Here is a 24,138-nt window from a genome sequence, read left to right as displayed (position 1 = left end):
GAACCACCACAGTGGCGTCTAGCCCAGACGCCTAGACCACCAGACTGGCGTCCTGGCCAGGCGCCACTCTACTGGCTGAGGCGGCCCTGCCAGGCGCCAGTCCAGTGGCTGTGGCGACCCTGGCAGACGCCACCTTTATATTTTTTTTTTTTGAATCGAAAATGATTTTTTTTTAAAAATTCGAAATGGGTTTTTTTAAAATTAATTTTGAAAATTCGAAATAAGTTTTTTTAAAATTAAGTTTGAAAATTCGAAATGGTATTTTTTAAAATTTAGTTTGAAAATTCGAATTGGGTTTTTTTAAAAATTAAGTTTGATTGTTGAGAAAGGTTTTTTTCTAAAATTAAGTTTGACAATTCGAAATTGTATTAAAAAAAATTGGAAATTGTTTACGTGACTTTTATAAATGATTGTGTTTAAAATTTGTATGTGTATGTGTATGAATAATATTATACATAATTATGTTTTTTTTTTATTCTGTGTAAATATAGAAATTAAATGTATTATCCATTAAATGTATTTATTATAATATATAATTGATGCAGGATTATGGTGGAGACGGAAATGATTACAGTGGGATATTTGGACATGATGGTCCATTCGAAGAAGCTCAACAAGCGATTGATTGGGCAAAACAGGTTGCAATTGCAGCTGGATTTTGCTTGGTAGTAGTAACTCATAAATCTCAACGGGATGGTAGAATGGATCGCATTTTGAGATGTGACCGTTATCGCAAAAGAGAAGAAAGAGATTTTCGTACAGCCACTCGGTTTGATACAAAGCGGAAAGGTTGTAGGTGTGAGTTCAGAGTAAAGGTCCGACAACTACGGAGTCGTGACGGTTGGGAAGTGATTGGTTGCTCTAAATGGGGGTATCACAACCATGAGATGATAGTATATGAAGAGGGTCATCGACAGCTGAGCGGCTTAAGTCCTGCTGCGAAACTAGTTGTGAAAGAAATGAGTGATGCTCAAGTCAAGCCTGCTAAAATATTAGCATCTGTGTTAGAGAAATTTCCAGAAGACCATTCAAACCAAAGACACATCTACAACGTCAGACATCAACTTAGGTTTGAACGGTCAGAGGGAAGGAACCCTATACAGCAGCTGCTACACCAGGCACAATCATGTGGTTACCTGTTCTGGTTTGATTCTGATGAAGATACAGCGGAGGTGACTCATCTTTTCCTTGTGCATCCTGATTGTGCTGATATGATCAAGTCTTGGCCATTTGTGATTTTGATCGACTCAACGTACAAGACAAACAAGTACAAGTTCCCACTGGTTGAGATCATGGGGATGACTCCAACGAACCAGAAATTTCTGATTGGTCATGCAATCATCAAGGATGAGACGGCTCCAAGTTATTATTGGGTCTTGGAGAAGCTGAGAAACTACATCGGGCCTAATGTTCATCCAGCAGCCATCGTCAGCGACTGTGAGGGAGGTCTCTTTGCCCCCATAGCAAAGCTGTTTCCAGAATCGAAGCACTTATTGTGCACATGGCACATCAACAACTGCGTGAAAGTGAAAGGCTACAACCTTTTCAATAAGAATTTGGAAATGGCAGAGAGATTGGTGAATGGTAAATGGCGGAAGATCCTACAGGCTACCACAGAGGAAGCGTATGAGCGAGCATTGGCTAACTTCAGGGATTCGTACCAGTGGTGTCCGACACTGGTGGACTATGTGATGCAGCAATGGGTCCCTCACAGGGAAAAGTTTGTCAAATATTGGACAAACCAGGTACTTCATTTCGGAAACACTACAACATGTAGAGTTGAGAGCGCTCATAGAGCTACCAAGGACTGGATTGATTCATCGACCGCTGCTTTGGATACACTGTTCGATAGACTTAACAAGTCAATTGAAACTCAGAAGAACGACATCAGGAACTCTCTAGAGGACTCCAGACGACAACATGGTATGATGTATAGCCATTTCATATTTAAGATTCTCCATGGTCGTGTGTCGCACTACTGCTAGGGGTTGATTCTCACTGAGATGAACAGGATGAGGGACTTGGCTGACGAAGTGTATGCTCGGTGCGGGTGTGCTATTTCAGTAATTCATGGATTACCTTGCGCATGCACCATTCACCGCATTATTACAGAAGAAAGGGCGTCGTTAAATGTTGATCATGTTCATTCATTCTGGCGGACGCTCGTTATTGGTGAGCATGCAGATACTCAAACGGCCGACCGTGAACAGGAGGAGTTGGAGCAGTTTCGTTCGATGTACGACCGAGTGTCCTCCAGCCATCCTTCTATTATTCGTGACGCTACTCATGTACTTCATGACATGTTCCACACGTCTACCTTAGATTTTGAGGAACCCGAAGGAGTTGACTGTCCTCGAGGTCGGCAACGGCGGAACAGGAGTGCGTTTGAGTATATCCGTGGTCTTGGTCGTGCTCGTGCTCGTGGTCGGACATCGTCATCTAGTCGTAGTCAATCTTCATCGTCTGTGAATATGCCCCTGAGAACTGGTACGTTTTGGTTTTTTACATTGCACATAGTTTTAAAATGTTACTCCTGCCTTCTTACCTGTGTTTAATTATATGGTGAATAGGAAGAAACGATGTTGATCAGTTTCCGTACAAGGACAGGATACCTGCGATCATCATGCCGTACTTGGAAGGGTGGAATGATGTAGTCGGAGATGGTAACTGCGGATTCCGGGTCGTGGCTGATGTTTTTCAAATGGGCGAAGACAACTACGGTTTGGTGCGTCAGTTGATGTACAGCGAAATTGCCTCTAACCGAAATGTTTATCGTCATGTGTACCAGGATGACTTGGATGGCGCTCTGCGGCGTATCCGGTGGGGAGGTGGACCTTGCGGCCAAAATCATTATTTTGACGCGCCCCTAGATCTGTTTGCCGTTGCAAACATTTACAAGTGCGCAGTCATGCATTTCGGCCTGGGATTGCATAGTCAAGCTTATTATCCTTGTACCACGGTTCTCCCTTGGCGTTCACGTGAGACTGTCACCACACCGGTCAGAGAGGTAGCTATTGCGTTTCTTGGGTCGTCATACAGAAATTTCATCCGACTAGACATGTCATCCGATTTTCCAGTGCCACCGATTATACCTTGGTGGTACACCATTCGCACAGCGAGCGTAGAGGGTTGGGATGCGCTATATCATGACCGGATCCACGAATGGAACACCCTAGCTGCATTTTAGTTTTTCATGTTTACATTCTTCCTATGTAATCTTATTTGTACGTTGCTCTTTTAATGAGAACATTAATTTTTTATATTGTATTGCTTACTACATTCTATATGTTGCATGGGTAAGTTGCGCGGATCCACGAACGGTTATGTCAAAATTTAAAAACAGCAATGATAACATGTCTAAGTTGGAAGCTAAAAGAACAATCTAAAATGTTACAAACTTACAACATAATGTCCAATTTAATAAATTAAAACGATAATATTTAAATTGCTCTATAAATAAAATAACAAAACCATCAGTAATCCCTCCTCGACGCCGACTCCCAATGCACAAGGGTCTGTTCCAGACTATCAACAGCAGCTCTCACTGTTGCACTCATGTTTTCCTTCTCCAGAGAGAGTTTCAGTACGTCCTGCATTATCTTTCCCATCCACTACATACAACAAAAAATAAAAGATGAAATACAATAACAACATATAAAACTTAATTAAAATACAACGATAAATATAATATGAGACATATCGCTTCCATGGCAGTAGGCGGTGGCACATAATCATCATCGCTGTGGTCGAGATTTGCGATCAACCTCGGGTGCGAATACCGGTTGAACCATTCCATGTAGTAGTGGTCACACATGGGAGGAACCCAAGAGGGCGGCCGCTGCAACTCCGCAGTCCATAAGCGGGCCACCATCGGAAACTGGTCCCACGTCCCAGTCATGATATCCGGCTATTGCACGACGTAGTCCCTCGACGATGCAGGTCGGACCGCCTTCATCGGGCATGCCGGGGGAGGAGGGACAACTTGGACAAATCCAAGCTGACGAAGACAACGCTGGGGCATGTACGCCTCGACGATCTCAGGATACTGAATGAGTCCCGTGTACAGGGTCCTGGGTACCCTAACACTAGGGTTCGGGCCGAAAGGCATCCAGTTCACCTGCACATAGTTTTAAAATTTAATAACATGAATATAATATGTGCAAATAATAAAATGTAGAAACAATTTATAAACGTTACCTCTAAGGGGGACAGTTGTCCAGCAATAACCGTATCGATCGGAGGCGGTCAACGGACTTCTTCTCCGAGCGCGGACTCCACGCACAAGCACGCGACATCCCCTCATCAATAGGAACCGGGTCACGATGTGGTCGCAATGCAGGAAAGTACTCGTATATCCAGGTCTGCAATAAAGTCAGACACCCAGTGATACCTGCTACGTCAGCCCGACTCGCAAATCCTAGTTGGCGATACAAATACGCCAACGTAGCCGATCCCCAAGAAAACTGGCCTACACTGTCGAGGTCACACGCCTCTACTATGTCGCGTGGCCTGAGCTTGTTTCCGCCGCTCTTATCCGGAAACAAGGTACATCCGAGGAGTAGAAAAACATAAGCAGCCAGATGTGCGTCGTGCGTCCTACGTGCACTGGGGTACAAACACCTCTGCAACACGGATGCGATCTTCACACCGCCGTGTTCCCAAACACCAAGCGCCTCGGTGTACAGTGCAACCCTGTCCACCGCCAACAACTCCGCCAGTAAATCTGCCTGATCCGCATCAGCCACAGCACAAAGTCGTTTACCCTCAACACGAATCCCCAGAATGGCCTCGAGGTCATGTAACATGATCGTCATCTCCCCGAACGGAAGGTGGAAAGAGTTTGTATCCGGCTGCCATCGCTCAACGAAAGCCGTGATCAGCATACTGTCAATCTTATCGTGCATGGTGGCAGGAACGTGATTCACCCCAGTGCCCTCCAGCCGCTCGAACATCTCGCTCTCCGCCGGCCAAGCCTCAGCCCATATACGCAAAAAGCTACCAGTCTTTTCCCGGGTATGACATTTCAACAACCCCGTAACTGAAGGCCTCTCTTGGTCCTCCCAAATACGTGCAGCTATGTGTCCTAGAAAGCTAGGAATCACACTCCCGTCAACAGGCCCACCGGGCACCTCACTCCTAACAACCCAAGAATCATTAACGGCCCTCGACCGTTTCCTGCTTGCCCCAGACTCAGTGGACGCAGATGATGTGCCAGATCTACTAACAAACATACCACCCCTACCCTTACGCACCTCCACCATATGTGTCTCGTACATGTCATCAACCCTCTGACTGAATGGACCGTAATCATCATACGGTCCACTCCCATCGTCCACATCCTCATCCTCATATGCGCCCTCCTCCTGCTCCTCCTCCTGGTCACCCTCCTCAGCATCATCATCGTCATCGTCATCCTCATCCCGATGGTGGATCCGTTCTCTACGAGCCGATGTCGAAATACCACGGGATCTAATATGTCTATGCCCCGACCTCTCCACTGAATAGCTTCTACTAAGAAGCTCTACATTCTTCCCCGCACCATGACGACCCAGTGAATTCTACAAAAAATATAAAAATATATAAACATACAAAAGTTTTTTAGAAAAATAAATAACTACCTACAGATACAAAATACCAACACTTCCAACATATTGTCATGTTTATAAACATAAAATTAATAAAGATTATAAAAAATCAAAGACATGATAACTAAATAGGACACAAAACAAAAATTTCAAATTATTTCAACTAATTAAACATAGAAAAATATTATACGGCATACACAAATACACACATAATACCCTAATATATTACAAAATTTATGATTTCCAAAAAAAATAAAAATTATTTCAAATAATTAAACATAAAAAATAAAAAACAAATATATTACACATACACAAATACACACATAATACCCTAATGTATTACACATTTTAAATAAAAAAACAATTACACATTAACACAAACAATTTCCACATACTACATCAATTAAGGCATAAAAAATGTTTAAACATCAAACATAAAAAAAATAAAACATAAACACAAAAAAAAAAATCTGATTTTATAAAAATAAAATATACACGATTTATAAAAAAAAACACATAAAGTTGATAAATATTTTAAAAAAATAAAACACATTAACAAAAAAAAATTAGACATAAAACAAAATTATTTAAAATAAAACTAAATTTCTGATTTTGCAAAATAAAAAAAAAACAAAAACAAAAAAAAACCAAAATAAATCAGAAAAAACAAAAAAAAACAAAAAAACAAAAATAAACAAAAAAACAAAAACAAAAAATAAACAAAAACAAAAAAAAACAAAAAAGGAAAAAGGAAAAAAAAAGGGCAGGCGCCTGGCCAGAACGCCCACCCACTGGCGGTGGCGCCAGCTCCGGCAGCCGTAGCCAGTGGGCAGGCGCCTGAATTGGACGCCCACCCATTGGCACAGGCGCCAGATCTGGACGCCACAGCCAATGGGCTGGCTTCTGGTTTGGACGCCTGCTCCGGTGGCTGGGCTTCCAAGCCAGACGCCACCCCATCGGCTGTGGCTGCCGGACCTGACGCCCACCACGCGCCACCGTCTTCTCTTTTTTTTTTTTTTTAAAATTAACAATTAAATAATTACCTTGCCACCAGGTCGCCGCCTTTCCTCCGCCGTCGCCGCCGCCACCTCTTTCCCTTGCCGCCTCGACATTGTCGTAATTAATTTTTTTAAGATAGGTAGATTTTCTGATTTTTTTTAGAGAGAAGTATAGAGTGTTTTTTTTTAAAAGGAAAAGGGCAATAAAGTCACACCAAGTTATATTTGTGGGCTTTATATGGTAATTTGCGGGCGATGTTTAACAAATCCCTTCCTCTTAAGAGGAGAGAGAAGGCTAAGAGGAGGGTGAATCCCCTCCATTGCACATGCTCTAAGGACTAAGGAGGCAGGAGGACTAAAGTGGATTTTTTTTTTTTGGTTAAAGAGGATCAAACTAGAGGTGATTAAAAAATCGGGCCGGATCTTAACATGATATGTCGTGCATAAACCCGTAAAAAAGTAGTGAATTTTTCGGGTCAAAGCGGTCTTTTGGATTGAGTTCGGGCTTTTTAACTAAAAATACGTTTTTAGTTTTGTCCAAACCTGCCCTATTTTTAGCCCGGACTAACAGGTCGAGCAGATATTGATCACCTCTAGTTCAAATTTTAATTGATGAATTAGGCCTCATGTAAGAGGTTAGAAGTTATAATACAGGAAGTGTCATACAGTAAATATTTATCCCTCACTCTAAAGCATGTATTACATCCCTACACCCCCCTTAAACGACACCGTTTAACCACCATTTACCCCCAACACTATCCATTTATTTACTACCATTTCTCTGTCCATAATTCAACATCGCCGACTCGCCGCCATCTCAATCATCATCCCTTATCCTCTTCCTTATTTTTCATTTTCGATTTGTGGTTGGAACTATGTAAGTAGGTTGGTGATGATAGTTCAATTGTTCTCATGGTTTTGTAGAATGATTTTTAAAAAAAAATTAAACTATCATTTTTCAGATCTAAGTTGATGTTTAATTGTAATTCCTTATTAAATTCGGCATAATCTAGTTGATCTAGAGTGTAATTTTGATAATTCAAAAAAAAAAAAAAAAAAAAATCAAAAGTTGGACTAAGTGAACTTTATTGCTCAAAAGTAGATGCTAACCCTTCAATAATCGCATTGTTCGATGTTCATTTTCATTTAGAATAATGTTCATTTAAAAAATGTTATGTGTTCTGGTCGTTCATCCACTAATAGATTATAGATGTACATCTGATGCTTGATATTTCTTCAATTATGTATCGTAAAATGCTTATTAAATTTTGACTCATGCTCATGGGTATAATTGATTGCATTTTGAATGATGTAAACCTCAATTTTGATATAAACTAATTGAGCTGGGCGCGTGATAACCCTATACGTAAAATATTGGGTGTGGATATTATGTATATGTATGCTATCAATCGGTGTAGTTATTGATCGGTTTTTTTTTTTTTTTTTTTTTTTTGAAATTGCTACTCAATTTATTATAATTTCTTTATCACAATTAATAATAAAGTTGATTTAAGTATCTTGACTATAGTAAGATATGTTCAAGACTAATTTGTATGGTGTACTTGATTTTTGAGTTATAATATATATAATTTTTTGTACTTTTTCAAAAAAAATAAAAAAAAAGACTAATTTGTAATTGCAACATATATTTTTTTTTGGTCGGTAAGGAGAAGGGCTCTACACACTCTTTCTTCTTTTCTCTCAATCCTTCTCTCTCTTTATCACTCATTTATTTCTTTTCCAACCCCCTATATTTCTCCTGGCCCTATTTCTCTTTCTTCCTATCTCTATCTCATCCTCTTTCATTATTCATGAACCCTCTTTCTATCTCTCTCTTTTCTCTCTACTCCTCTCCCACAATTTTTCTTTCTCTTTTCCTCTCGACCTCACTCTCTTCTCCTAGCCTACCCCCACTCTCTTTTGGATTGCCCTCTCTGTTTTTCAGTTGCACTATCTCTTTCTCGGCCCCCCTCTCTCTCTTTCTCTTCCAACCCTTCTCTTTCCCGATTCCTTTATCTCCTTCTCCATCTCCAACTTTATCTTTATATCTCCCTATCTCTCCCTATGGTTGTACAAACATAAAAACTAAAAAAATAAAAAATAAAAATACTTACTCATGAATCTAACACGATTCTACCATAATGTTGAACTTTTATGTTAAATGTGCTACTAATTAGATGACTTGTCCTTGTTCCATCTTCTAAAAGACTTTGAAAATTATAAAAATCTTTGAAAATTCCCAATCCTTCTTATCCTTGTTCCATCTTCTAAAAAGTTTTGAAAATTATAGGTTGCACTTTATCCCTCTCTCTCTTTTCTCCTGACTCATCTCCCCCAATTTGTCTCGCTCTTTTACTCCCGTCCACTCTCTTTTCCTAGCCTTCCCCCTGTCTCTTTTGAATTGCCCTCTCTATCTTTCGACTTCCCTCTCTCTCTCTCTCTCTCTCTCTCTCTCCCTCTCTCTCTCTCTCTCTTCCAATCCTTCTATTTCCCGGTTCCTTTCTCTCCTTCTCTCATTCCCCCTTTATCTTTATATCTCTCTTTCTCTCCTTATGGTTGTACAAACATAAAAAAAAGGTACTTAGTCATGAATCTATCACGATTCTACCATAATGTTGAACTTTTATGTTAAATGTGCTACTAATTAGATGACTTGTCCTTGTTCCATCTTCTAAAAGGTTTAGAAATTATAAAAGGATTTAAAATTCCCAATCCTTCTTATCCTTATTCCATCCTCTAAAATGCTTTGAAAATTATAGATTGCACTTTATCCCTCTCTCTCTTTTCTCCCGACTCCTCTCCCCCAATTTTTCTCGCTCTTATACTCCCAGCTTTCTCCCTTTTCCTGACCTACCCCTCTATCTTTTGAATTGCCTTCTCTGTCTTTCGACTGCCCTTTCTCTCTCTCTCTCTCTCTCTCTCTCTCTCTCTCTCTCTCTCTCTCTCTCTCTCTCTCTATCTATCTATCTCTCTCTTTCTCTCTCTGTCTCTCTCTCTCTCTCATCCAACCCTTCTATTTCCTTGTTCCTTTCTCTCCTTCTCTCTCTCCCCCTTTATCTTTATATCTTTCTTTTCTCTCCTTATGGTTGTACAAACATAAGAAAAAGTACTTACTCATGAATCTAACACAATTCTACATATACCATAATGTTGAACTTAATCCTTCTTATCCTTGTTACATCCTCTAAAAGACTTTGAAAATTATAGGTTGCACTTTAACCCTCTCTCTCTTTTCTCTCGACTCCTCTCCCCTAATTTTTCTCACTCTTTTCCTCCAACCTCTCTCTCTTCGCCTGGCCTACCCCCTTTCTCTTTTGAATTTCCCTCTTTGTCTTTCGGTTGCCCTTTCTCTCTCTCGGGCCTATCTCTCTCTCTCTCTCTCTCTCTCTCTCTCTCTCTCTCTCTCTCTCTCTCTCTCTCTCTCTCAACCCTTCTTTTTCTCGATTCCTTTCTGTCCTTCTCTCTCTCCCCCTTTATCTTTATAACTTTCTTTCTCTCTTAAGGGAATCTTTCAAACTCTTTGAGCCCTACTGTGGTTCATGCTTTTAGGCATGGTGGCGTTCCAAGGAAAAGAACCTATAGATAAAAGAGTCGCCAACAAGTTTTAGGAACTTGTAAACCGTTCACGGGTGTGAAGGTTATACCCCATTCACGATCACGGAGATCGCTAACTCCATAGTGGTCTGGAACCATGACTGGATGTTCGTGGATGATGGTACGAATTCAACCTAAAAGAAATTGAACCCGCCCTAAATAGGCCTGTACTTAATTATTATGACATTCATGTGCGCTTTTCGATCAATACATACATCAAATTAATCCTAAACTTGTTTGATCTACGTTGGTTGATTATCTATGCACAATCAAATCTATTATTGGTGATAACTTGGATTAAAATCATATTAAGCCTAAATCAAATTATTAATTATCTTATTAGACGTGATTTTAAGTACAAATTCCCTTTAAACCTGCAAAAAGGGGTGTAATCAAGCAATAACAATAAATCATGAATAATCAAGCAACATATGATTAATATAACAATCATCATCATAAAAACATCATCAAAATATCGTTAGTAAGATCCTAGGTATGATATTAAACGGATTAATAACAAATCATAACATGTCACTAATAATCAAAATCAAAGCGCTATCCTAAACATGATACTAGAAATCAAAATCAACATCCCAATCATGATACTAGAAATTAATATAATATTATAAACATGATTTCTACTCCAAAAGTCAAAGAATATAACAAGGGTAGTTGAATCACTTTAATGCCTCAACCTTCTTGATATTAAAATAGTACACACGTTAGTAAACTTCAAGAAAGTTAGATCAATAAAGTGAATAAATCAAATATGAATTGAAATATAGATTTAGGACCAAACCCTCAGAACTATCAATCTTTCACGTCAAAGTCGAAGGCAATGTCGAGTATGGTTTGGAGTATTTGAATATCGCGAAGGAGTTATTGTGGTTGTACAATCATAATAAAACAATACTTAGTCATAAATCTAACACAATTCTACCATAATGTTGAACTTTTATGTTAAATGTGCTACTAATTAGATGACTTGTCCTTGTTCCATCTTCTAAAAGACTTTGAAAATTACAAAAAGCTTTGAAAATTCCCAATCCCTCTTATCCTTGTTCCATCCTCTAAAAGGATTTGAAATTATAGGCTGCACTTTTCCCTCTCCCCTTAGTCCCTTCCCTCGCCCACACTCTCCTCCCCCTTTGCTCCTTTATATCTCTCGGTTTATCTCTATCCCCCTCTTTCTTCTGAACTCCCTTTCTTTCTTTTTTCACCGACCTATCTCTCTCTTTATCACTCTATATATCTTTTTCTTTTTCTCGGTTGTACTTTTTTCTTTATTGCTCTCTCTCTATCTCTCTCTCTCTCTCTCTCTCTCTCACACACACACACACACACACACACACACACTTCTCTCTCTCTCTCTCTCTCTCTCTCACACTCTCACATTCACTCTTTCTCCCAGTCTCTCTTACATTCTATTTCTTCACTCGACCTTTTTCCTCCAGTCCCTTTTTCTCTCACTCTCTTTCTCTAGGCCTTTCTTTCTTTCTCTCTCTATAACCCTCTTCTATTCTGGCATGCCCTCTCCTCTCTTTCTTCCAACTTGTTCTTTACTTTCCCGACCCCACTCTTTCCCTTGGCGTCTTTTTTTTTTCTCTCAACCCCCCACTATATTCAGTTAAGTGGTGGGAAGGAAAGTTTAGAAGGGTAACTAAATAATTCTTGTATAATTATATTAAAAGAACTATTTTATCGACCAACTATATGTTTAATTTAAGCCAAAATCTTCTCAGCAAAATTGAATAAAGACTCTTAAAATATTTTATTGTGACATGGGTGATGATTAGGGGATTTTGCTCCCACCAATCGGAATGCGCCACGTGGGCCAATCAGGTCCTGCCAAATGTCCCCCAGTTGGACCTCTCAGGGCTTGCCACGTGGCACACGCTTATTCGTCCACCCTGGACCTATTATGTCATGACACGTGGCATACTCCATGCCTAATGGAGAAGTCGGCCACCTAGGCCCTACTTCCGAGGGAAGCCCAATCAGCCCAAGGTTAACCTAAACCTAGGATTGGCACGTTTCCCGAGGTTATAAATACCCCCCTTAATCCTCATTAAGGGGGATTACACAGATTACACACATTAAACACTCTCACTTAGAGAGACCCAATCACTTTAATTTCCGCATTAATTACTCCTTAATCAAGTACTAACTTGACCGTCGGAGGCGGATCTCCAATCATCCGGAGCATCCGTTTGTTTTGCAGGTACAGGCGTCCGGTTCCAGTCTCGGAATTGTAACTCTCCCGCAGGACATCAGAAAACCCCGAAACATCTTGGCGCCGTATGTGGGGAGAGTACTTCTGAGATGGCATCCACGTTTGTACCGGCTCCTGAAGAGAGACGTCCCCTGCACGACCCTCTAGTTCAGTCGGACCACGATACTGAGAATGAATTTGAAGTTGAAGCTCACACAGCTTCAGACGGGACCCTAAGGGCCCGGCGTACCCGTCATACCGAAAGGAGGGAACGGGAACATCTTCAAACTGGAAGCGAGCCAGCAGGCGCACCGCCTGTTCGGCAGCAGCCGACTGATGGGACTGCTCCCATCACAAGGAACGAACTCATGACCTTCATGAGGGACTTCAAGGGAGAAATACAAGAGTTGATCAACAAGAAGCCGCCTGCTCTGGACAAGGAGCAGTCGGCTAAGAAACCCTCCACTTCACGGAAGAGGAAGCCAGTTCAAGGGCGAGAGGCGACCCCTCATCCTAAATCTAGGAAGTGGGAGCCACCTGCCCTTGATTTCACAAAATACAGTTTTCCTACTCCAGGAATTAGGAAACCTGTTCGTCATATTCAGGCGGACGGGTCGAGGAAAACATACATAGACGCTCGGCTACTGCTAGAGCAGAAGAAGAGTGACCGATTGTCAGAGTCGGCCTCTACTTCAAACTTCCAAGACAGTCTGCGAAATACCTCGATGAGGCATACTCAGTCGTATCATGAGAGTCATTCAGGTGGCACCTCCCGTCAGTCCGGCTTTCATAGCGACCAGGCGGTACCAAACTTACCGTTTGTACCGCAACAACAGTATTTTTTGCAGCCACCTCCGTTTGGTGGACATGCAGCAAAAAATGTCCAACCTATAGACTGGCAGCTACGGTTGCTTAGACTTGGCAAACAGCCATCGGCCTTCTCCAAGGAAATTACTGAAGCCGCTCAGCCGGCCAAAGTGAAAAATGTATTAGTAGGCGCCTATGACGGCACTACTAACCCAGAAGACCATCTGATGGCATTCACCAACCTGATGTACCTTCAAGGGTTGGATGATCCCACTTGGTACAAGTGTTTCCCAGCGACTCTCAAAGGAATCGCACAACAATGGCTCGGCAACCTGCCGACTGGTTGTGTAAATAACTTCAGGACGCTTGCTTACTTATTCACCTCCAACTTCGCCATGAACATCCCTGCGAAGAAGACATCCCTTGATTTAGGAACGATTCAGCAGGGCGAGAAGGAGGGGCTTCGTTCTTACATCAGGCGGTTTAACCTGATGAAAATACAGATTCAAGGGTTACCGGATGAAGTAGCCTACACTGACTTTTTCAGAGGTCTCAAAGACGGGTCGACCTTCAAATTTGATTTGGTCCGAAAGAGGGTGGCGACTCTTCAAGAGGCCTTGATTGAAGCGGAAGCCTATATACAGGCGACTGATCTTTGTAGTACGGTAAAACAGTCAGAAGGGAAAAGGTCCGACAAAAGAGAAGGACGACAGAAACAGTCGTCAAACAAAGACGAGAAGAGAAAAGAGGTCTGGGCAACTGATTCCTCTAAACAGCCGACCCAGAAGAAGAAAAAAGAATACAAACCATACTCCCCAAAGTATGCGTTTAACAAGGATAGCCAATTTATCCTAAAGGAAATCAAGGGACGGATCTCAATTGAGAAGCCGGTCCCCATGAAGGGTTTTGCAAACAATCGAAACCAAGAAAAATTATGTGATTATCATGAAGATGTTGGTCATCACACCAATGAATGCATCAGTCTCATGCGGTATCTGGACCGTCTGGCTGAGCAAGGTGATCTTGACACTTATGTCAAGAAATCTACGGGGAACACTTCCTCGAAAAAGCAGTCGACCAAAAAGAATCAACAGGCCGACAGCTCCGATACAGATGATGTAGTCGTCTACACCATTGCAGGCGGCTTCTCAGGAGGCGGCCCCACTATTAGTGGCAACAAAGACAATATCAAACGGCTAGATGTAAATTCCGTTCACCAAGAACGGCCCTCCAAATATTCATTTCCTGAGATTGTCATCACTGAAGAAGATCTAGGAGGGGTAAGAGGGCCGCATGACGACCCTATCGTTATTGAATGTAAAGTGGCCAACCAGAGAGTTGGCTGAATCCTCATAGATACCGGAAGCTCCTCAGATCTCATCAGTAGCAAATGTCTGTCGAAACTAAGATATCAGATTGATTGCATACATCCGGCATCCCACCCTTTAGTAGGTTTTGGAGGAGGAGTCGTCCACCCAGTGGGACGAGTGGATTTACCCATCCGCCTGGGTGAAAAAGGGGAAGGACGACACATGGTAGTCCGGTTCTTGGTAGTAGAAGAACTCTCGGCCTACAACATGATTCTGGGACGACCAACCCTGAATAATTCCAAGGCTGTTATAATCCCATCTCTTATGTTGCTCAAGTTTGAGAGGGATAATGGAACAGTCGGGTTCCTAAGGGGAGATCAGAGGATGGCCCGTGAGTGCTATCTCTCGGATGTCAAGCCCACTGTTATGGCCACTGGGTCGAGCGGTGGAAAAATAGACCTTGACAATGTCAAGGAGAGTGCGCCTGTTCAAGAAGCAGGCGGCAATAAGAGAAAGGCATCCCAGACAGGTGCCGCAAGAAAAGACAGAAAATAGCAATCATTGGCAGAGGAGCGGTCGGATGAATTCCGCCCTCAGCCAGCTGGTGAGCATACGGACCTGATCTTAGATGACTCGCGTCCTAACAGAACAGTCAAAGTTGGGACGGCTGCTCTAAGGGTTCTGGGTGACGACTTTCACAAACTATTGAAAGAATACAAGGACATCTTTGCATTCGAAGTCCATGAAATTCCAGGCATTAGTCCTGATCTGGCGGTACATAAACTGGCCGTGGATCCGACAAAGAAGCCGGTAAGGCAGAAGAAGCGGAACCATGGCGAAGAAAGAAGTCAGGCGGCAGCCGCCGAAGTTAAAAAATTACTTGATGCAGGGTTCATCCGGCAATGTTACTTCCCAGACTGGGTTGCAAATGTGGTGCTTGTTAAAAAGCCGAATGGCACCTGGCGAATGTGTGTAGACTACACAGACTTAAACAAGGCGTGCCCCAAAGACAGTTACCCTCTGCCTAAAATTGATAACCTGGTCGACTCAACAGCCGGCCATGCTTTGATGAGATTTATGGACGCCTACTCTGGTTTCCATCAAATTCCTTTATGGAAGAAAGATCAGGAGAAGACGACCTTCGTCACTGATAAGGGGTTATACTGTTACACGGTCATGCCGTTTGGTCTTAAGAATGCCCCGGCCACTTTCTAGCGAATGATAAACACTGTGTTCTTTGATCAGATTGGGAGAAATGTCGAGGCATATATTGATGATATGATTGTCAAGTCTAAACTTCAGAAAGATCATCTGTCGGACCTCCGAGAAACTTTCGCCACACTCAGGCGGCACCATGTCATGCTCAATCCCAAGAAATGTGTCTTTGGAGTTGAGTCTGGGAAATTTCTCGGATTCCTTATCAATCAGAGAGGAATAGAGGCGAAGCCTGAGAAGGTGCAGGCGGTCATCGACATGCAGTCGCCTCGTACCATCCGAGAGGTTCAGAAGTTAACAGGTTGTCTGGCGGCCTTGGGAAGATTTCTAAGCCGATCAGGCGACAAATGCCTATACTTTTTCCAGGCAATTAAGAAAAAGGCAAGGTTTGAATGGGGGCCGGATGCTGAGGCCGCCTTCCAGAAATTGAAAGTTCACTTGCATTCCTTGCCGAGGCTGGTCAGCCCTTTGCCCAAAGAAGTACTCTACATGTACCTGGCCGTCTCTGATCATGCGTTAAGCGTTGTTCTCCTTGCTGAAAGAGACGGCTGTCAGCTCCCGGTCTACTTTGTCAGTCATGTACTGAAAAATGCCGAGTTGAGGTATCCCTTAGTGGAGAAATTTGGTCTTGCACTCTCTCACCTATCAAAAAAATTGAAGCCCTACTTTTTGGCACATGCAGTCGTCGTGTATACAGACCAACCTATCAAGCGGCCACTGACCATCATGGAGTCGTTAGGCCGAATGATCAAATGGGCCATAGAAATACAGAGCCTCAAAGTTACTTTCGAGCCTAGAAAAGCAGTGAAGGGGCAAGCCTTTGCTGACTTTATTGTTGAGATGACTCGTCCTCCTGACTCTCAAGTTACAGACCAAGTCTGGAAGGTATATGTGGATGGAAGCTCTACTTCAAATGGTTGTGGAGCAGGAGTCATATGTCAGTCGCCAGAGGGCGACAGGTACGAGTATGCTTTACGCTTCAGTTTTCAGGCCTCAAACAATGAGGCAGAATACGAAGCTTTACTAGCCGGAATCCGCATGTGCAAGGCGGCAGGAGCAAGAAAAATAGACGCCTGTTCCGATTCACAATTGATAGTGAGTCAGTACAATGGCGAATACGAAGCAACCCATCCGGCCGTGATCAAGTATTTACAGGCAGTCCGACAAGCAGTCGGCTCCCTTGAGGATTTCCATCTGACCCAAGTGCCGAGATCAGAAAACAACAAGGCGGATGCACTTTCAAAATTAGCATCATCCGCCTCCTGTGATACTCCTCGAACTGTTTTTTGGGAAGTAATGGAGAGGAGAAGCATTGAGGAAGAACCTATTGGAATCTTAGACAGAGGGCATATTTGACAAAGGGTACCCTGTCGGATGATCATCAACAGGCGGCAGCACTGAAAAAACGAGCAACAAGTTTTGAAATAATAAAGGGAGAACTTCACAAAAAGGGGGTACCTTCAACCCTTCTTAAAGTGTGTTACTCCAGAAAAGGGACGAGAGATACTAGACGATCTTCACTCTGGTTACTGTGCTTCCCATATAGGCGGTAGGACGCTTGCTCAACGGGCAAGGCGGCAGGGCTACTTTTGGCCTACTTTAGAAGCAGATGCAATGGAGATGGTTAAAAAATGTGACAAGTGCCAAAGGTTTGGCAAGCTAATTCACCGTCCGGCTACTGACCTCACTACCATTCATAACCCACTACTGTTTGCTAAGTGGGGCATGGATATTCTGGGTCCATATACGCCTGCTACAGGCGGAAGGAGGTACATACTTGTTGCCGTCGACTACTTCACTAAATGGGTAGAGGCGGAGGCTGTAAAGGGAATCAAGACGAAGGATGTAATTTCATTCATTTGGAAAAATGTCATCACTCGGTTCGGGGTTCCCATGTCTATGGTTTTTGATAATGGTTCCCAATTTGAGACGCCTGTTCTCAAAAGCTGGTTGGGTGACCAAGGAATTGCACACTACTTTGCATCTGTCGGCCGTCCACAAGCAAACGGCCAGGTAGAAGCCTTTAATAAAATCATCTCAGACGGTCTCAAGAAAAATATTGAACGAGCAGGCGGCCTATGGGCGGATGAATTACCACATGTTCTCTGGGCCATTAGGACGACTGAAAAAGGGGCAACTGGAGAAACTCCATTCCTCCTAACTTATGGTGCGGAAGCTGTTCTTCCAATAGAACACTACGAGCCGACTCTTCGAGTAATGCTATATGACGAAGAGGCAAACTGGGAAGCCATGCGCCTGGCATTAGACTCACTTCCTGAAAGGAGGGGCAATGCTGTGTTGCGCCATGAAATTTACCGTCTGAGAATGACTAGATCATACAACAAAAAAGTACACAGGCGTCCACTCAAAGTGGGGGACTTTGTACTTAGAAAAATGGAAGCAGTTGGAAGGGCTAATGAGTCTGGCAAACTAACTCCCAACTGGGAAGGACCCTACCGAATCTGTGAAGAGGTCAGGGACGGTACCTACCGTCTGGAAACACCAGACGGCCAACCGTTGCCTCGAACTTGGAATGAAGATAATCTTAAGAAATATTTCTTTTGAATGATATAAATAGTCAAGGGATACTTAATAAAAGTTTGCATACTTAATATTCAATTTTGTACTAAGAGGGGCACGCCTACTAACAAACAGTCGGCTACTCTCCATACTCATTTTTCATTTTTACCTAAGAGGGGCATGCCTACTGACAAACAGTCGGCCACTCTCCATGTTTAATTTTTATTCTTATCGGCTACCCTCCTCTTACTTAGCACCTACGTTCACCAAGAACTAACCAATTCCACAAGCCGAATGATCAGTCCAGGCGCCAAGCCAACTGATCCAATCTTTAAACTAATACGACCTGTCCCAACATCATAGCAGGCGTCCGGCGGCATCCCTCCGGATGAAATTCGTCGCAGAGAGCAGCTCCCTTTTGGGTGGAACATTGCTCTATAAACTAATTACACGACACCTATACGACTGTCCCCAAGGGCAACCACGTAGCCGTTTTTGAGACAAGGATAACTCTATCACTAACCAAACAAACATTGGCGAATCAAAAGGTTCAGCCGGCCTGTATTACTTGGGATAAATGTAGGGGGTACATCTTGAGTTAATAGCCAACAAACATTGGCGAATCAAAAGGTTCAGTCGGCCTCCGCCGCCTGGTACCTTTACTACTCAAGCAGGAGTGACGACGACTGAGTAACACCAAAGTTAACTCATAGTCACTCTCTCAAACTTTGTATGGAGCCTAAAAGGTATGAGTTGTCCGCCTGTTTTTAGCAAACAGGGGCTCTCAACCACTACTCCTGCTAGGTTAACAACCTATGAGTTAAAAGCCAACAAACATTGGCGAATAAAGGGGAACAACCGGTACCCACCGCTTGATACCTCTACTACTCAATTACTTGGCGACTAGGTAACAATCATGTTTACTTGGTCACTCCTTAAAAATTTTAGTATGAAACTAAAAAGGTGTTCATACAGCACCTGTTCACACTAGATTTAATATGGCGGGAAACAGTCGGCCTAGACGGCCTAAAGTCTCTAGCCTAAAAGCATGACAAGTAGGAAACAACTTTCCTACTTGGTTAAATTTTACAAATGACAGGACCGCCTGCCTAAAGGGGATCCAGTCTTTAAAATGGTTCGAATACCGATTGGATAAATGGCCGACTGATCGTCTAGCCTGGAAACAGACAACCAGTCGTCCAGGGGCATAGGCGGCGTGACTAACTATCCGTACCTGTTTGCAACTATCGCCCATGTAAAACAGTCGGTATAGTGTACAATTGGATATCAGAATATTCAATACTTAAACAAATTTGAAGCAAAACAAAAAAAATTCATTAAAAAGAAGCCGGTCATCAAAGACCGGCAAAATATTCAGAGCCCCGGCCCCCTGGCCGGGTAAATACAAACAAACGGCACGCAGGCCGTGGAAAGAAGACATAAAGCTTAAGAAGGGGGCAGATCTTCAATATTAGCAGCTGCCGCCTGGTCAGCACTCTTCTTGCTGGACTCGGCTTCAGCTGCATCCTTCTTTGATGCATTACCCCCAAGCGGCACAAGCGCCACTACCGGCTGCTCCTCCTCCTCCAACGCCTCTTCCTCAGCAGCCGCCAGGATCTCTTGATTATATCTATCAGAACACTGGCGATACGTTTTTTCCCATGAGGCAAAGTCGGCATTGGGGAAGAGGCGGCCCCAAGTCATGCGCTGGATTTGAGCAGAGTCTTTCATCATCTCCCGGACCAGCTCTTTCTTTTCTTGCTCGGCCTTTTCCGAGAGCTCCTGAGTAAGACTCTTCTCCTGGGTCACCAGGCGTACCTTTACGCTCGCCAAGGATTTCTCCAAGGTTTCGTATGAGGACATCTTTTGGCGAAGAGGTCTCAGCTCGGCCTTGAGGTTGTTGATGGTCGCCTCCAGCTCGCTATTCCTCTTCTGGGCCGCCTCTAACTGAGCCCGGATAGCGGCGGTAGCCTGCGCCTGATAATAAAGAATATCAATGGTCAGAACTTCATTTTGGGCAATTTGAAACATTGCCTTATCACAGTCAGAGGCGGCCATAGCTTTTGCAGCCTTTACCTCTTTGTTCTTCCGGTCAAGCGGCTTGCGAAGGCCGTTCACTCGGAGCAGGGCCTAAGTAAAAAGGGGAACAGGCGTCAGTTTCCAAACAAAAAAGAAAACAGGCGTCCTGGAATTCAAATACTCACAAATATGCTAAGTATACCTCAGCAAGGACCCCTGCAATCCCGTCTAGGTCAAGGGTGCCGACACCCCTGACCGCCTCCCTTTCAGCTGGAGGAACGAACTTGATCATAGACTTGGCCACCTCGACCAAGTCAGGCTCCTGAGGGCCGGCTGCATCAAGCATAAACAAACGGATTAGACCTAGTAAAGAAGGGAGCAAGTCTAAAATTTACAAGGATAATTTCATACTTCTAGGTGGCCCAGCTGGAGTTTTAGAAGAAGTGGCCGGCTGTTTCTAAGCCGTCACATGTTTCCTGGCAGAACCAGGAGAGCTCGCAACAGTCGTCCTCCGGGCCTTGGGGTCCGGCTGTTGGGAAGAAGAAGCTCTTGGAGCGCCCGTCTAAAAAAGAAGAAAAGAGTCAGTATATGCATAAACACAACTCCAAAAAGAGGGTGAAAGGTTCGAAGCTCACCAAGGGTGCCCCCTTGTTGGGGGAGTCGGTTGAAGACTGTTGCATGATGGAGGCCCGCAACATGGCCGCCGCAGTCTTGGAGGCGGTAATTTTGCTCATGGCGTCCGCTGCAAAAACAAATAGCAAAGTTAATAAAAGTCATAACAAGAAATGCATGGAACAACATAGTATTCGAAAGGCCGGCTACCTCTTGAGCACCGACTGCTGAGGCCACAGGCGGCCAAAAAGTACTCGTCGTAGAGCCATTTGAAGCTCGGGACGCAGTGCAGGGGTACTTGCTCTCGTATCCCTGAAGTAGAGTTCACCTTCGACTCTACTTTGAAGAGTCCTTTATCTAGGATCTCTTTCTTAGCCTTGGGGGGAACAGGTGGCATGCTGCGGCCGCCTGCAAGAAGGGGCAGATTCCTGTTCCTCCTGTTGAAACGCTTGTTTAGCTCTGTGTCTGAACTCTCAATGATAAGGAAGGTGCTCCGCCGGTCCTTCCATTTGTTTGCTTTACCTCTTGTCATGAGGTAGCCCCTGTGGCTCGTCAATTGATACCAGCCGGTACCGCCTGCCTTAGGGGTCCGGCTGAGGTAGTTCATGTGGGCGAAAGCCTCGAAGTTCGGCTCCACCCCGTGCAGTTCGCACCCGGCCACATAGCCGAGTACGTTGACCCAGGAGTTCGGGGCTAACTGCCATAACCCCAACTCATACCCATCCAAGATCCGCTGAACAGCCGGATGTAATGGGAAGCGCAGCCCAGCCTTGATGGCCGCCTCGTAGCAGCCAAAGCAGGCGCCATCATAACTGGTACCAGCCGGCCAGACGACTGTGTCTTCTGGATCCGGCACGAACACTAAAAAGCCGGGGCCCATTGTGTGGTTTGCGATAAAGCTCTCCACTTTCTCTTGCATGGCTGTGATCCGGCCCCGAGGTACCGTGCAGTAGTAGGGGGTATTTTGCTCTCGGTGAGAGGCGGATGGCTCCGCCCAATCGTCCCCCTTCTCAACTGCGTGAGAAAGCCTCGCCTCTTGCAGGCGACTGTTTTTCTCTTCTGTGTCCAGAGAAGCATGGCCAGAAGAGCTAGACTCGGAATCATCCTCTGACGAGTCCGAAGAGGACGACTCCTCCCCTCTCCCGGAGGGGCCCGCCTCCTCTCCTTTAAAAGGAGCAGGAGAGAAGGTAGAATTGTCAACTGTAAAATGGGAAGGGGTCACTTTGACTCCTCTCTCAGAATTGCCGGCTTTCAAGCCGCTTTGTTTCACTTCCACATCTGGCGCCTGATCAGATGTTTCACTAATCGGCACCCTGTGGGAGGAGCCGTCTGAGGTTGAGATCCTGACAGTCTTTTTTGTTCTGGCCATCATGCTCTGCATAGACACAGATACAGTCGGACTTTGTATAAAGGGCAAAGATGGGTCCAGAAAAGGGCAGGCGGCACTCCTAGTCCTAGATTCAGCCGTCCCCGGTGACCGGCTGATCACTAACCTAGGTCGTGTCGTGTGCTTCCGTGGTGCCATTTCAAAAAAGAATAAAGTAAAGAGAAAATTAAGAGTAAGAGAACCGACGGTTACCTGAACGAGTGACGATTGATGAAGTTCTGAAAATCCTTTGCAGTCGGCTTGTCAGAGCAGGCGGTAGGCAGAAAGGGTCCAAAATGTCAGAGCAAGTTCAGGGGTCCGAATGTTCTCTCACAAAGTTTTCAAGTGTGAAAATGACCGAAGTCAACACTCCTTTATATAGGCGAAGTGAGAAGGCGAAGGGTCACTTCCAGAATTCAAAATTTTGGCGGGAGAATCTCTCGGCCTCTCGCCGAGTGACACCTGTAGCAGGCCGTCGCCTGTTACAGGGCGATACCTGTCACAGGTAACACGTGACCAGTCACGTGCCACCTGTGAGGGGCAAATGATTAGGGGATTTTTCCCCACCAATCACCATCTGACAAGTGGACCAATCAGGTTCCGCCATGTGTCCGTCACATGGGCCAATAGGAGCCTGCCACGTGTCAAACAATGATCCGTCCACTATGGACCAATTACGACACGACACGTGTCCTTCCCATGACACCTGGGATAACCGGTCACCTAGGCCCAACTTCCGTGGGAAGCCCAATCAGCCCAAGGTTAACCTAAACCTAGATTGGCACGTTTCCCGAGGTTATAAATACCTCCCTTAATCCTCATTAAGGGAGATTACGCAGATTACACACATTAAACTCTCTCACCTAGAGAGACCCAATCACTTTAATTTCCGCATTAATTACTCCTTAATCAAGTATAACTTGACCGTCGGAGGCGGATCTCCAATCATTCGGAGCATCCGTTTGTTTTGCAGGTACAGGCGTCCGGTTCCAGTCTCGGAATTGTAACTCTCCCGCAGGACATCAGAAAACCCCGAAACAATAACCATAAAACTGTGGCATACAAAAGGGTTGGGCAAATTAGCATTAATGGCCATTTGTTCATCCAAAAAAAGAGTTCAAAGGTAATACGAGTCTTAAATGAAATTTAAAAGATATCTAAGGTCGAATTCAGAGACTCCAACTAACATGTAGAGTTATATACAATGAGTCCAATTAGTCCAGATTCTATAAATTTGTCCAACTATAATGAGCGTCCAAATAAGTAGTTCTGTAGTTGTAAATTTGTAATCAAAACTATGATAACCATTAAGCTCAATGCGGAAGGAAGCTACATCATGTAAAGATAAAGGAAAGAAAACCATACCTAGACGCCTTGCTTTAGCCTAGAACAAAGAGTAGTAATGACCAGCGAATTAAACCAAATCGCTATCTAACTTAAGAAAATCAAACAAAGGCTTATTACAATGGGTCAAACTGAAAATTAAGAAAAAGAACACAAAATGACGCTATGGTTGCCTAGTAGCTAATATAATACTTTCATTGGACAGTAGTACTAAAACAAAGGCTTATACCACAAATGTCTAATTTCGTTAATCATGAATATATAAAAAGACATAAAACAATTTAAGGCTTATTAAAGGACATGAGGCCATGAGAATTAATATGTAAATATATATTTGTGAGGGTATAATTGGTAGCATACTATTCCTAAGAGTTATCCAACATAAATTTGAGAATGTTTTTTTTTTTGTTGAATGGAATAGGGAGAGGTGATTTCATTAAATAATAATAGTCATTCAACACTTACCATCATCCCTTACGAGATCTAAATTCTCAATACATGAATTAAACACCCCTAACTAACGGCATCGCTTCTGAACTGCTCCTGGGTAATTTTA

The sequence above is a fragment of the Chenopodium quinoa genome, unplaced genomic scaffold, assembly GCF_001683475.1.
Source record: "Chenopodium quinoa cultivar QQ74 unplaced genomic scaffold, ASM168347v1, whole genome shotgun sequence".
Taxonomy (NCBI): domain Eukaryota; kingdom Viridiplantae; phylum Streptophyta; class Magnoliopsida; order Caryophyllales; family Amaranthaceae; genus Chenopodium; species Chenopodium quinoa.
Note: the sequence above shows the minus strand (reverse complement) of the source record.